The sequence below is a fragment of the Alosa pseudoharengus genome, unplaced genomic scaffold (genome assembly GCF_046254945.1).
Source record: "Alosa pseudoharengus isolate Yale_2024_CS ecotype anadromous, Long Island Sound unplaced genomic scaffold, YU_APseudo_1.1 YU_APseudo_1.1_scf_16, whole genome shotgun sequence".
NCBI classification, from domain to species: Eukaryota; Metazoa; Chordata; class Actinopteri; order Clupeiformes; family Clupeidae; genus Alosa; species Alosa pseudoharengus.
Window position 1 is genome coordinate 3,341,343 of NW_027468630.1, and position 13,944 is coordinate 3,355,286.

At 40.7% G+C, this 13,944-nt stretch overlaps 1 protein-coding gene across 1 annotated transcript in view; it reads left to right on the top strand.

The window, feature by feature from the left end:
* The first annotated feature begins 2,716 nt into the window (after window positions 1–2,716).
* LOC143125334 (high choriolytic enzyme 1-like) overlaps window positions 2,717–13,944 on the top strand; it is a 44,638-nt gene continuing 33,410 nt past the window's right edge. The window contains exon 1 of the mRNA XM_076286705.1: window positions 2,717–3,022. The gene's annotated coding sequence lies outside the window, so the exon portion shown is untranslated. The remainder of the gene's footprint in view (window positions 3,023–13,944) is intronic.

The window sequence follows — 13,944 nt, forward strand, 5'->3', positions numbered from 1 at the left end:
AATCAGATTCATAGCCTACATCCTGATGTGTTGATATTGAGACAATGATTTCATGCGAAGGCTTGGGCTTCAGGGCCCCCTGACCCCTTGGGCCCCTGGGTCGGGCCCGGTAGGCCCGTGCAGTAATTCATCCCTGGCGGTGAGGTCTCCCACTCCCGGCTCCTCCAGTACTGAAGACACTCTCTCCTACAGAACGCAACTTGCTCCTCCATGGAAAACGTGCCCATCTACAGGTGCTGCTTTGGAAAGCAGCAGACCGTCCTGATCCACCGGCTGTGGATATAACTGCATTTGGAGGGAGTTAGAAGACAGGTAGGAAGAAAGGAGAGGAACTTGCCCACCCTCGATTCAAGTCCTGTTGCTCCTCCTGATTTGTTAGATGTTATCAGCTGTAACTGCAAAGCTGGGTTAAAACTGTGTATACATGTATCTGGAAAGTGCAGCTGCAGGCCTGGCCTGTACTAATTATTGTTTCTGCAAAGGCAGTGATGTTACATGTGGCAATATATTTACACAGCAAAAACAGCAGAAGGACAGGGATGAAGAGTCTGGAGAAGATCGCGACAGGACAACGGATGAGGACAGTGAGGAGTAGAAGAGGCTAGTTCTTCCCTTTGTAACTTAATTGTGAGTCACAGCAGAGGGCCAGTGAATAGCTGTTTCCAAAATGATTGTGGAATTCAGAAATAACTTGAGGATCCAAATTATTCCTAAACACTGAACATTTTTATCCTCCAAAAATCCGTATAAATCGCCCCCAAAAACTCAGCAAAATCAGCTTAATGAGAGTGAAAACGTGAACAAACCAAGTTTAAATAGTGATTTTGAATCTTGAAAATGTCAGATATGGACTCAGCATCTCCAGTAACCCCTAAAAACATACTTACATGGTCCATTTTGGCCAAGCAGCTCTTATAATATGATCAATATAGGTGATTATGCTAATTTATGCTAATTAACCCAATTACACAAATTGCCCAACATATGCAAATTAGCATCCGGTAGTTTCTGCATGCTGGGAACCCATACTATATATTTCCATCATAAAACTTTGGTGTACTCAACATTTCCGGGTTCACCTTTCTGTCCACTGGACTACTTGCAAAAACATAAAATGTATTGTTGTCTCTGCTTATCATGATCAGTGCACTGTATATTTCACTTAAATAGTACAATCAACTCATTTCTTTTAGTTATGGCATAGGGTTTTCACAAAACACACAAACATTAGTAGTGACCACCTAACATATTTATTTCAATTAAATCTGGGTTTAGAGTGTAATAGAATGGAAAAGTTTCTTCAAAATGTACAATTAAATTATTGATTGCTCTTGAAAACAAGACCAGTGTTTTAACCCCGTGGCATGGAAGGATTATGAGCCACTGGGCCCCTGGGCACAGACATGAAAAGGGCCCCCCTGCCCACCTGAAAAAGTAGCTCAGTAGAAAGAATTGAAAAATAACCCCTTAAATGATTTTTGTGGAAAGAAATGGACAGATTGAGACTAATGAATGTGTGTGAGTGTACGTATGTATCACGGATGGAAATAGCCTAAAATATGTTTTTCCACCTAGGCCTACCATTGTGGCTGGTGGATTCCAAAGTCTACCAGCCACTAGATACAGTATGAACATTTGATGAAAAATCATGACCAAAATGATCACGGTTATTGGTATTATTGGGATATGATTAAAATGTGCTGACTTTTTTTCTAAACCTACCATCACTGTTGGACAGAACTCATAATTGGCCTGCCCTTCATGCCCAGTAGCAACAAATCTAACGGTCAACAGAACAGCTATAGTGTCATAAAAGTGGTGTGGATCCTTTAAGACCCAATCCACTGGTGTGAGTTCTGGAGCCATCCAACTTTATCTAACTCTATACTATCCTACATCATCTGATTTTAATATTATGTCTAGGCTATATTTAACATTTAACATTTATTTTCTATTTGGCCTGTTATGAAATTATGCATTGACCAATATAAGCACACTTTTTTAATACTTACTTAAATACATGCATGCTTAGCATTTTGTGAAAACAATTCATTATGGCTACATCGACAAACTCTTAGCCATGAGCTCTCTGATTTTAATATTTACACATATGTAGGTATTTAAGCACAGCTCAGTTTTAAGACACTTAAAGCCCAAAATTGGAGACCATATAAATGTGCTACCATTTCAAAACCGGATTACTCTGGAACGGCTTATTGTACAGGGGATTGCATTACACCTTTGTGTTCGATAAGGTCTGCTGTTTATTCTGGTTTACGGTTTGTCATGTTATCAAGGCTTGAATTTCCCATAGGGATCAATAAAGTATATCTATCTATCTATCTATATATCTATCTATCTATGTGTGGAACGAAAAGTTTGTGAGATATTCCACCTATATGAATTGAAATGAGCACAGAGCTAGCCTATGATTATTTCTTGAAAGTTAATTTTCTCGCGAACCGTTTATCGCAGCAAATAACGGCTATAGCACCTTATAAAAGATGAGAAAAAGTTATTTCATGTGATGTCTGTGAGGCTACTTCGTGAGTAGTTCCTAGAGAAGAATGGGCGGCCACACTTTGTGTCGGTCTTGTGGTGACATCTGTAGTGGTGATATCTGTAGTTCCACGTCTTACCACAAGGTGTCAGTACCGGTTCTATTAATGAGTGATTACCGTTATTACAGATCAGATTTAGCACTGAGATCATACAGTGAAGTCTTATGTAAGATGCTCCGTCTTTTAATAATAAATGACAAATTTCTGAATACAGTTTCTTTATTGAAATGAAGAACAAAACATGGTACCAGGAGTGAAAGACGTAAAGTGAGTGAGTTTCGGTTTCGGAAAGACGGCATAAAGACGGTCGCCATCGCCAAGAAATTCGACAATGGAGTTGATGAAACCACAGGGACACCTGAAGTTGACTGGGAATATCGACAACAATTGGCGCACTTTTCAGCAGCAGTTTCGGCTATACATCGAGGCAACGGGGCTGGACAACACCGGACTCAAGAAAGGTAGCTTTACTGCTAACTGTAGCTGGGCCACAAGCCATTGAAGTGTACAATAGCCTACCTACCGAGGTGAAGTTAGTTTGATATTTGATATTCGGATATTCGACAGATTTTCAAAAAAAAAATGTATGCGGCCGGTTTCACCCCGTGTTTGCAGACAATGTACAAACAGATGACCTGTCTACTTGCTCCCAGCCGACCTTAGGGACCGTCTAAAAAGTACCTTCTGAATTACCTTCATAGTCTTTGACATCATGTGACCTAGTGACTCCAAACCAATGCAGAATATTTATCCTATATGGGACTCATCAGACACACCTCTTCCTATAACCATTGAAAGCACACTATTTTATATGAATATTTTAAAGAAAATACATTATTTACCATAAGAAACGGTCTCCTTTTTTTCAATACCTCTCAAGCCATGCGACCTAGTGACTCCAAACCAATGCAGAATAGTTATCCTATATGGGACTCATCGGGCACACCTCTTTTTATAGTCACTGTATGCACACTATATTTTACATTCATATTTTAAAGAAAATACATTATTTCATATCAGAAACAGTCTCCTTTTTTTCAATACCTCCCAGGTAATGTGACCTAGGGACTCCAAACCAATGCAGAATAGTTATCCTATATAGGACTCATCGGGCACACCTCTTTTTATAGTCACTGTATGCACACTGTATTTGATATGAATATTTTAAAGAAAATACATTATTTACCATAATAAACGGTCTCCTTTTTTTCAATACCTCCCAAGCCATGCGACCTAGTGACTCCAAACCAATGCAGAATAGTTACCCTATATGGGACTCATCAGACACAGACACAGACTCTTCCTATAACCATTGAAAGCACACTATTTTATATTAATATTTTAAAGAAAATACATCGTTTCCTATAAGGAATGGTCTCCTTTTTCAATACCCCCCCCCCCACCCCCCAAAGGGAAGTGACATAGGGACACCAAACCAATGCAGAATATCCTTTATGGGACTAATCAGACACACCTCAAATTAATATAATTTTTGCACATACTATCTTATAGTACCCATTTGTTTCCTATGGAAACTGTGTTTTCTCAATACCTTCCATATAATAGTAGATGCCAAATCATTTTTCATATTGAGGTGTGTTTGATAAGTACCCCATAGCAGAACAGTTCTGTATTGATCTGTGTTGTCTAGGACCCCTTATATGGCAGCTATTGAGCAAAAAGCTGTTTTCCATAGGAAATAAATATGATTCTTTAAAAAAAATTAAATATAATAGTTCATGCAAAATATTATTTCACATTGACATGTGTCTGATTATTATCACATAGCAGAACAGTTCTATGTTGATCTGTGATGTCTAGCGAGAAAAAAGCTTGCGAGGTATTGAAAAAAGGAGACCATTCATGATGGCAAATAATGTATTTTCTTAAAAATATTAATATAAAATACAGTGTGCATACAGAGACTATAAGAAGAGGTGTGTCTTATTAGTCCCACATAGGATAACTATTCTGCATGGGTTTGGAGTCCCTAGGTCACATGGCTTGGGAGGTATTGAAAAAAAGGAGTCTGTTTCTTATATGAAATAATGCATTTTATTTAAAGAATTCATATAAAATACAGCGTGCATACAGTGGCTATAAAAAGAGGTGTGTCTGATGAGTCCCATATAGGATAACTATTCTGCATTGGTTTGGAGTCACTAGGTCACATGACTTGGGAGGTATTGAAAAAAGAGGACCATTCATATAGGAAATAATGTATTTTTTTCACCAAATATTCATATAAAATACAGTGTGCATACAGTGACCATAAAAAGAGGTGTGCCCGATGAGTCCCATATAGGATAGCTATTCTGCATTGGTTTGGAGTCACTAGGTCACATGACTTGGGAGGTATTGAAAAGAGAGGACCATTCATATAGGAAATAATGTATTATCTTTAAAATATTCATATAAAATACAGTGTGCATACAGTGACCATAAAAAGAGGTGTGCCTGATGAGTCCCATATAGGATAACTATTCTGCATTGGTTTGGAGTCACTAGGTCACATGACCTGGGAGGTATTGAAAAAAGGAGACTGTTTCTTATATGAAATAATGTATTTTCTTTAAAATATTCATATAAAATACAGTGTGCATACAGTGACTATAAAAAGAGGTGTGTCTGATGAGTCCCATATAGGATAACTATTTTGAATTGGTTTGGAGTCACTAGGTCACATGATGTCAAAGCTATTGACAAAAAAGACTATGAAGGTAATTCAGAAGTTACTTTTTAGACGGTCCCTATGGTCGGCTGGGAGCAAGTAGACAGGTCATCTGTTTGTACATTGTCTGCAAACACGGGGTGAAACCGGCCGCATAATTGTTTTTTTTTTAATATCTGTCGAATATCCGAATATCAAATATCAAAGTAACTTCACCTCGGTAGCCTACCTTCGTATATGAGGAGGGAGAAGACCGATCAAAGTTTGACACTGTGATAGCCAAGTTCGACGCTCATTGCTCTCCTAAGAAAAACGAGACATACGAGAGATATGTATTCCGTTCAAGGCTACAGCAGCCAGGAGAACATTTTGACAACTACGTCACAGACCTGAAAATAAAAGCACAGTCATGTAATTTCGGCACTCTCAAAGATTCAATGATAAGGGATCAGATCGTGTCTGGAATTGAGGATAAGGTTAGGGAAAGACTGCTAAGGGAGACTGAACTAAAGCTATACGAAGCAGTGAAGATTGGCCAAGCTAGCGAGCTTAGCAAAAAGCATACGGACGTTCAGTGAAGCAGCACCTAGCTATAGGGAGTAGGGGTGTAACGGTTCATGTATTCGTATTGAACCGAAACGGTACGGGCGTCACGGTTCGGTGCATGAATTTACACGGAGAATACACGGTATAAAAATACATAAAACTCGTGTGCGGATTAATTAATGTCATGCGCAATTACTGTTAAGTAGCGAGAGTTACGGGAGTTCTTTAGCGACACCTAACGCTAATCTGTAGGTCGTCAGTCGAGTCCGTCAGTCATTAGCAGCACTAAGGTTAGACCCACAAGAGTTAGAGGATCCGCTGGTCTCTTTAAGATCGCAAGTTTGAGAACTTCAGTTACAGTAACGTTAGTACAGGCGAAAGAGTGGTGGATAAGATGAAACTGTGTGTCGGCGTTGTTCAGCAGTTGTTGGGTATGTGAGTGGAAAAAATGCTACACATATTCGAAGCCATCACCCAGATGATGTAGGCTACCAATCACTGAAACGAGGGGAAAAAAAACTTCCCCTGCGCTTCAGCAGCCTTTGGATACACATACAAATAGGGCCAAAACCTATGGCTTAAATTAAATGATTTCGTAATGACAGAAAGCTATGTAAATCGCGTGGTAATTACCTTTATGTTGGGGTAACTTGTAACTTCTCACATGAGGAGCTGGTAGTGTTAAGTGCATAGACAGTAAAATAAAGTGACAACGCTAACCAGGCTAATAAACAAACCATGCTACGGTGAGTTAACGTCAAAGGGCAAAGTCACGTGACTTCTAGTTGTAGTCTGTTTATGAAATGAAAGGAGCAATTTCGTTTTTTAAAAAAAGGCAAAATAGTGTGATATTTTCACAGTTAGTAGGCTAGATTATTACTTTACACACAATGAAAAATATTGAGGCAAATTGTAGACCCTTCCATATACAACTAAACACAGATGTTGAAGGTCTTGCTTAAGTGGATTTTTAAAAATCATTTTTCTATGTAATTTGCACTTTCAGAAATAAGAGATACTGTAGGCCTATTTTCAGTTTTATAGCTGATTGTCTTATTTTGTTTACAAGTTACAGATGGAGTCTGGGTACTTATTGTACTGTTTAGCCTACATCTTACACACTTCAGGCTGTTGCAGATAGCTCAGGGAAGAGACTGTATGACACTAGATGGTACAGCCTGAGACATGCACAATAAAAAAAAAATGCTTTCTGCATTTTTGTTTTGCTTTTCCCTCCATTGTACCGAACTCGTACCGAACCGTGATGTCCGAACCGAGGTATGAACCGAACCGTGACTTCTGTGTACCGTTACACCCCTAATAGGGAGGGAAAGTGAAAACCAGCGCCCCAAGTGGTTGCGTTCCTATCGAAGAGCAGCTCCTATGTTAAGTCCCATAGACCTATTTTTAAAAAAAATAAAGCCAAATCAGCGATCTTATCCACCAAAAATATTTTTCAGTGTCTATACAGTAATAATCTTCTAACTGTGAAAATGTCAGACCCTATTTTGCCTTATTTAAAAAAATCGAAATTGCTCCTTTTGTTTCATAAACGAACTACAAAAAAGCCACGTGACTTTACCCTTCGACATTACTCATGTAGCATGGTTTGTTTATTAGCCTGGTTAGTATTGCCACTTAAAGGAGAATTCCGGTGTGATTTTGACCTAAAGTGTTTTGAAACATGATACCGAGTGTGAACGTATGTCTCATAGCCCATCTCGGCTTGTCCCCTGCACTCCGAAATCTGGCGCTAGTTAGCCGATGCTACCAACAAGGCGGTCAATGGTGGTGCCTCGGCATCGGCATAGCCATGCAAATAAATCACTGTTTTACACCATTTACGAGGCTCAATGTATCTCCACACTTCATTGGTAGACTTCCGAGGGCCCTGACATTTAAAACGAGACATTGAGAACTTTGAAAAAGCACTGGTAGTTTACTTACAAGACGATTTATACAGACAGTATCTTCTCGAAGTTTAGCGTTTGCAGCCATCTTGAATTTAGTCAGGATAAGTCGAGCGACGAGTAAGAATGAACAGGTATGATAAGGGATCAGATTCCAAAAATAATTCCGTGGAAATGCATGGATTCCAGTTGCTGCTACTGGAAGAAACTGTAATCCATGCATTTCAACAGAATTATTTTTGGAATCTGATCCCTTATCATACCTGTTCATTCTTACTCATCACTCGACTTATCGTGACTAAATTCAAGATGGCTGCAAACGCTAAACTTCGTGAAGGTACTGTCTGTATAAATCGTCTTGTAAGTAAACTACCAGTGCTTTTTCAAAGTTCTCAATGTCTTGTTTTAAATGTCAGGGCCCTCGGAAGTCTACCAATGAAGTGTGGAGATACATTGAGCCTCGTAAATGGTGTAAAACAGTGATTTATTTGCATGGCTATGCCGATGCCGAGGCACCACCATTGACCGCCTTGTTGGTAGCATCGGCTAACTAGCGCCAGATTTCGGAGTGCAGGGGACAAGCCGAGATGGGCTATGAGACATACGTTCACACTCGGTATCATGTTTCAAAACACTTTAGGTCAAAATCACACCGGAATTCTCCTTTAACACTTACTGCCAGCTCTTCATGTGAGTAGAAGCACAACACCAGTTATCCAGACATAAAGGTTATAACCACGCGGTTTACATCACCTTCCGTTATTACAAAAATATGTAAGCCAGTTAAGCAAATTGCCGTATTGATCAGTTAGAGATTAAGCGCCCAAACCTGTGACGTCACATGCAACTGTAGTTTGTTATCACCATGTTACGACAAAAACTCAAAACAATTCAACTGATCCTAAAAATAAGGTATGACCACTTGAAGCAATAGAGGTGACCCCAGTGCCTAACATATGGAAGGCATTAAATTAAGATCCCAATGTGCACCGAGATATATTTTTTCTGAAAAAAAAGCCCATCCCCTCCGCTAAACTCTAGGAACGCAACCACTAGATGGCGATGAGATTACTTTCCCTCCTCATACAAATCTGAGAGAAACGGCAGACGTTGGCACCATATCCAAGCACCACAATGCACGTCAAGGAAATTCTAGTGGACAGAAAACGTTACAGTTTCAATGCAAACGGTGCGGCACACAGCATAAGCCCAGAGAATGCCCTGCTTTCGGCAAGCGATGCAGTAACTGCCAGGGCAAGAATCACTTTGCCAAACGGTGTTTTTCAAAACGAAAAGAGAAACAGAGAGGAAAATCTGTGAATGTCGTGGAAGATACGGAATTAGGTGACACATTCCAACCAAAAGCACAGATAAACGCTGTTAAATCAGACAAATGGATGACACCACTGCAAATTAATGGGACTATAATTACACTGAAGCTAGATACAGGTACAAAACCAAACTTGATCAGCATGTCAGATGTGAAGGCAATGAGAGAAAAACTAAAAATACAGAAGAAAGCACGTGCACTGAAAGACTACAATGGACAGAGCATTGAGTGCTTAGGCACATGCAAGCTGAAAGTCACAGTCAAGGATAAAGTGCATCACCTGCTATTCTCAGTTGTTCCTGAAGGACTCGATTCACTGCTAGGGGACAAAGCTTGTGAAAGCCTGGAGCTCGTGAAAAGAGTGTGTCGAATCAACACCAGCATGACTGACTCACCTGACTCTGCTGACGCGATCGTGCAGAACTTCTCCGACGTCTTCAGAGGTTTTGGTATGCTGCCATTCACATACAAAATTCAGCTGAAAGACAACGCACAGTCAGTTGTTCATGCCGCAAGAAGAGTTCCACTGGCACTCAGAGACAGCTTGAAGAAAGAGCTGGAGCGGATGACGGCGCTTGGAGTGATAAAGAAGATTGAAGAACCGACAGAGTGGGTTAATTCCATGGTCTGCGTAAAGAAAAAGAAGGGAGAGCTGAGGATATGCATGGATCCAAAAGACCTTAATGAAAACATCAAGCGTGAACACTACCAAATACCCAAGCGAGAGGAGATCACCAACGAGATGGCAGGCGCCAGATACTTCTCCAAACTTGATGCGTCACAAGGTTTTTGGCAACTGAGGATGGATGAGAGCAGTACCAAGATGTGTACGTTCAATACACCCTTTGGACGATACTGTTTTCAGAGGCTCCCCTTTGGAATCATATCCGCCTCTGAAATCTTTCATAGGGCAATGGAGCACATCATCGAAGGCCTGGATGGAGTAAGAGCCTATGTAGATGACATCATCATATGGGCGTCCACAATCCAGCAACACAATCAGAGACTGACCAATGTTCTAGAGCGAATACAGAAGAATGGATTAAAGCTCAACAAAAACAAATGCCAGTTTGCTGCTCAAGAGATCGTGTTCCTCGGAGACAAGCTCCCAGCTCAGGGCATACAGCCAGATGAAGAAAAGATCAATGCCATACTGAACATGCCAAAACCCACAGACAAACCAGGTGTCCTACGCATCATGGGAATGGTAAACTTCATCGGGAAATTCATACCCAATCTCTCAGCAAAAACAACTTACCTGCGTGAGCTCCTCCACAAAGAAAACAACTTCGACTGGACAGTCAACCATGAGCGCGAGTGGCAAAAGCTCAAAGATGCACTCACTGCCACACCTGTGCTGACATTCTTCGACCCAACCAAAAGAATCAAGGTGTCTACAGATGCTTCGAAAGATGGAATCGTTGCAGTACTACTACAAGCTGAAGGTGAGCACTGGAAACCTGTAGCATATGCATCTAGGTCTATGACAGAGACTGAGTGCAGATATGCACAAATTGAGAAAGAGTGTCTCGGATTAGTGTTTGGCCTTGAAAAGTTTCACAGCTACATATACGGCTTACCCACCTTCACAGTTGAGACTGACCATCGTCCACTCGTTGCAATAATGAAAAAGAACCTGAATGAAATGTCACCACGGATACAGCGCATGATGATGAAGATGCAGAAGTATGACATTGAACTCATCTACACACCAGGCAAACACCTCATTCTCGCTGATGAATTGTCAAGAGCTCCTGTCAAGGGTTGTGCGAGCACGACTGAAGATGTCCAGGTGCACGTCAACACGGTGTCTGCAACACTTCCTGTGTCCGACGCCAAGACCCGGCAGATCATCGACGAGACGGCGAGAGACCCAGAGCTACAGCGCGTGATGGAGAACATGCGGAATGGATGGGCTGCAGGATCCTGTCCACAGCTCTACCATGTCCGAGGTGAGCTGAGTGTAGTTAATGGACTGTTGTTAAAACAAAACAGAATAGTCATCTAACGTACACTTAGACAAGAGCTACTGCAGAGAATACATGAAGGACACTTAGGTGTTGAAAAATGTAAAAGAAGGGCAAGAGACACAGTATTCTGGCCTGGACTTAACAAAGACATTGACAACATGATAAGCAGATGCGAGACATGCCAGAAATACAGAAACAAACAAACAAAAGAGCCAATGACTGTAGCTGATGTGACAACAACACTATGGCACAAAGTAGGAATGGACTTGTTTCACCTGAAAGGAAAGGACTACTTAGTAGTAATTGACTATTTCTCAAATTACCCTGAGATGGCATTACTCTCAAGTACATCGTCCAACTGTGTCATTGCACATGCCAAATCCATCTTCGCCAGACATGGCATTCCGCATACAGTAATGAGTGACAATGGACCATGCTTTAGTAGCAAAGAGTGGCAAGACTTCGCAAAAGTCTATTTCAAGCATGTCACATCTAGCCCACTGTATGCACAGTCTAATGGCAAAGCAGAGAAAGGCGTTCACATCCTGAAGCAGCTGTTGAAAAAGGCTGCAGACAGTGACTCTGATCCTTACCTGGCTCTACTGAGCTACAGAGCATCACCTCTGGAATGCGGACTGTCACCTGCTGAGCTGCTGATGAAGAGAAAGCTCCGAACAACACTTCCAACCTGTGCAAAGCTAAAGAAATACCCAAAGCTGGAACAAAAGCTTAAACATCAGAAAATGAAACAAAAGACTTTCTATGACAGAACAGCAAAGCCGCTTCCACCACTGTCCAGGGACGACGCAGTCAGGATTGAAAGTCCTGAAGGATGGACGATGAAAGCCACTGTTCTTCAAGAAGTCGCTCCACAGTCCTACACCGTGAGAACGCCAGAAGGACAGATCATCAGGCGAAACCGGCGCAGTCTCCTGAAAACACCAGCAACATCAGAGACTGTTCCAGACCAAGAGCTCAGTCAAACCCAAGCTGAGTCCGAGTCAATCTCCACACATAATGCACACTGCAACACAGACACACACACTGATAATCTAACCAATACATCTCTTCCAGGTGAAACGCTGATAAGAAGATCCACAAGACCTATCAAGAAACCTGAGAGACTTGACCTGTAAAAAAAAAAAAAAAGAAAGAAAAAGAAAAGTTGATGAGTTAATGTGTTGTGTGTTATGGCATTAATGTTTAAGTTTAGTTACAGTAATTAATTTGCTAAATGTGTCTCGCAGTAAGATACTAAGAATGAGTTATGATGTTTGTTGCTACTACCAATGATAGGATAAGTAGTCCATGCAGTTTAATGAAAAGTTGTCTAAGGTAAATACTGACACTTGTGATGCGTTTAGTTTTTATGCTTCAGAGAAAGGGGGATGTGGTGATATCTGTAGTTCCACGTCTTACCACAAGGTGTCAGTACCGGTTCTATTAATGAGTGATTACTGTTATTACAGATCAGATTTAGCACTGAGATCATACAGTGAAGTCGCATGTAAGATGCTCCGTCTTTTAATAATAAATGACAAATTGCTGAATACAGTTTCTTTATTGAAATCAAAACAGGTCTGCCTCATGTCTAAATAGCAGCGTGTTCAGTGAAGGTGTCGCGGACCAGATTAAAATAGCCTAGTCAGTGAATCAACAATCAGAGAAAACTGCGCTGAGAACGTTGTAGGCGGATATTAGACCTAGGCTACCTGCTGTTGGTCTAGATCAGTGATCCTCACTATTTTTTTCACAAGAGCCACATTGGCAGTGCAAAATCAAAAAGAGAGCCACTTTTACGACAACATACTAACTCACCTTTGCAAATGTGCCTTTCTACATATAAATCGGATATCCCACAAAAAAGAAATAACACAGCCAATACAGCTAAATGTATACAGCCCAGGCTTAATAACTTCCTTTCACCTTCATTACTTGGGTGAAGGGAGAAGTATAATTCAGATGTTTGCGTTTTTGTAGTGCAGTATTGTATGTTTATGAAGCACATTTGAAAGAATAGAGTAGCCTACATTTTCTAAATATTGCATTACTACTGCCACAGTGCTTACATTTATGTACAGAAATGTCCTACATGGAGTTATGAAAAATTTTAATGTTAATACCTTGGAGAATGTAAAAGGAATTTAAAGTAGCCTAAAATCAAGTCATTTTCATCTTTTCACCATGTTGCCAGGGATGGGCAGTATTTCTACATGTATTTAAAATACGTATTTCAAATACAAAATACTATTTTGTAATTTAAACACTTGAAGCGAAAAATATCATTAACTTGTTCAGAAATTTGAAATAGTCTGGCGAGGTGGGGCCACAGGTTGGCACATTCCCGGGATGGACCTGCTGCATCTTCATCCATTGTTTCGTCCATGGTTTCGGCTCTTATCTAAATCTGACCATGGAGTTGACTTTGGCGGAAAGCTGAAGGTGATTGCTGATAGGCTGTCCCAATCAGTGGCGCCTGAACAATCCAATCACGTTTGAGAGGGAAACAACAAATTGAGGGTTTCCGAGATTTTTCTTTTTTCCTTTTTTTTTAGAAAGTAATGGGTACTCACGGTTATGGATAGAAATGTAGTGGAGTAAAGAGTACAATATTTGCCTCTCAAATACTTGAGTAAAGTCATGAGTACTCCCTAAAAATGATACTCGAGTAAAGTAGCCTACAGATCCCTCAAAATTGTACTCAAGTAGCCTACTGTACTCAAGTAAATGTACTCCGTTATGGTCCGGCTCTGCAGTAGACTAGGCTAAATCAGAGCCTACTTTTGTTTTTATCAAGCTGGGGCCAGAGATGATGGCCTTTGGCGAACAGTTTAGGCCTACTCAAAATGAGTAAAACCAAATTTGGAGAAATCTCGCCAAAGCTGCATGCGAGCCACCAATTATAGCTTGACAAGCCGCATGTGGCTCGCGAGCCGCGCAATGAGTAACACTGGTC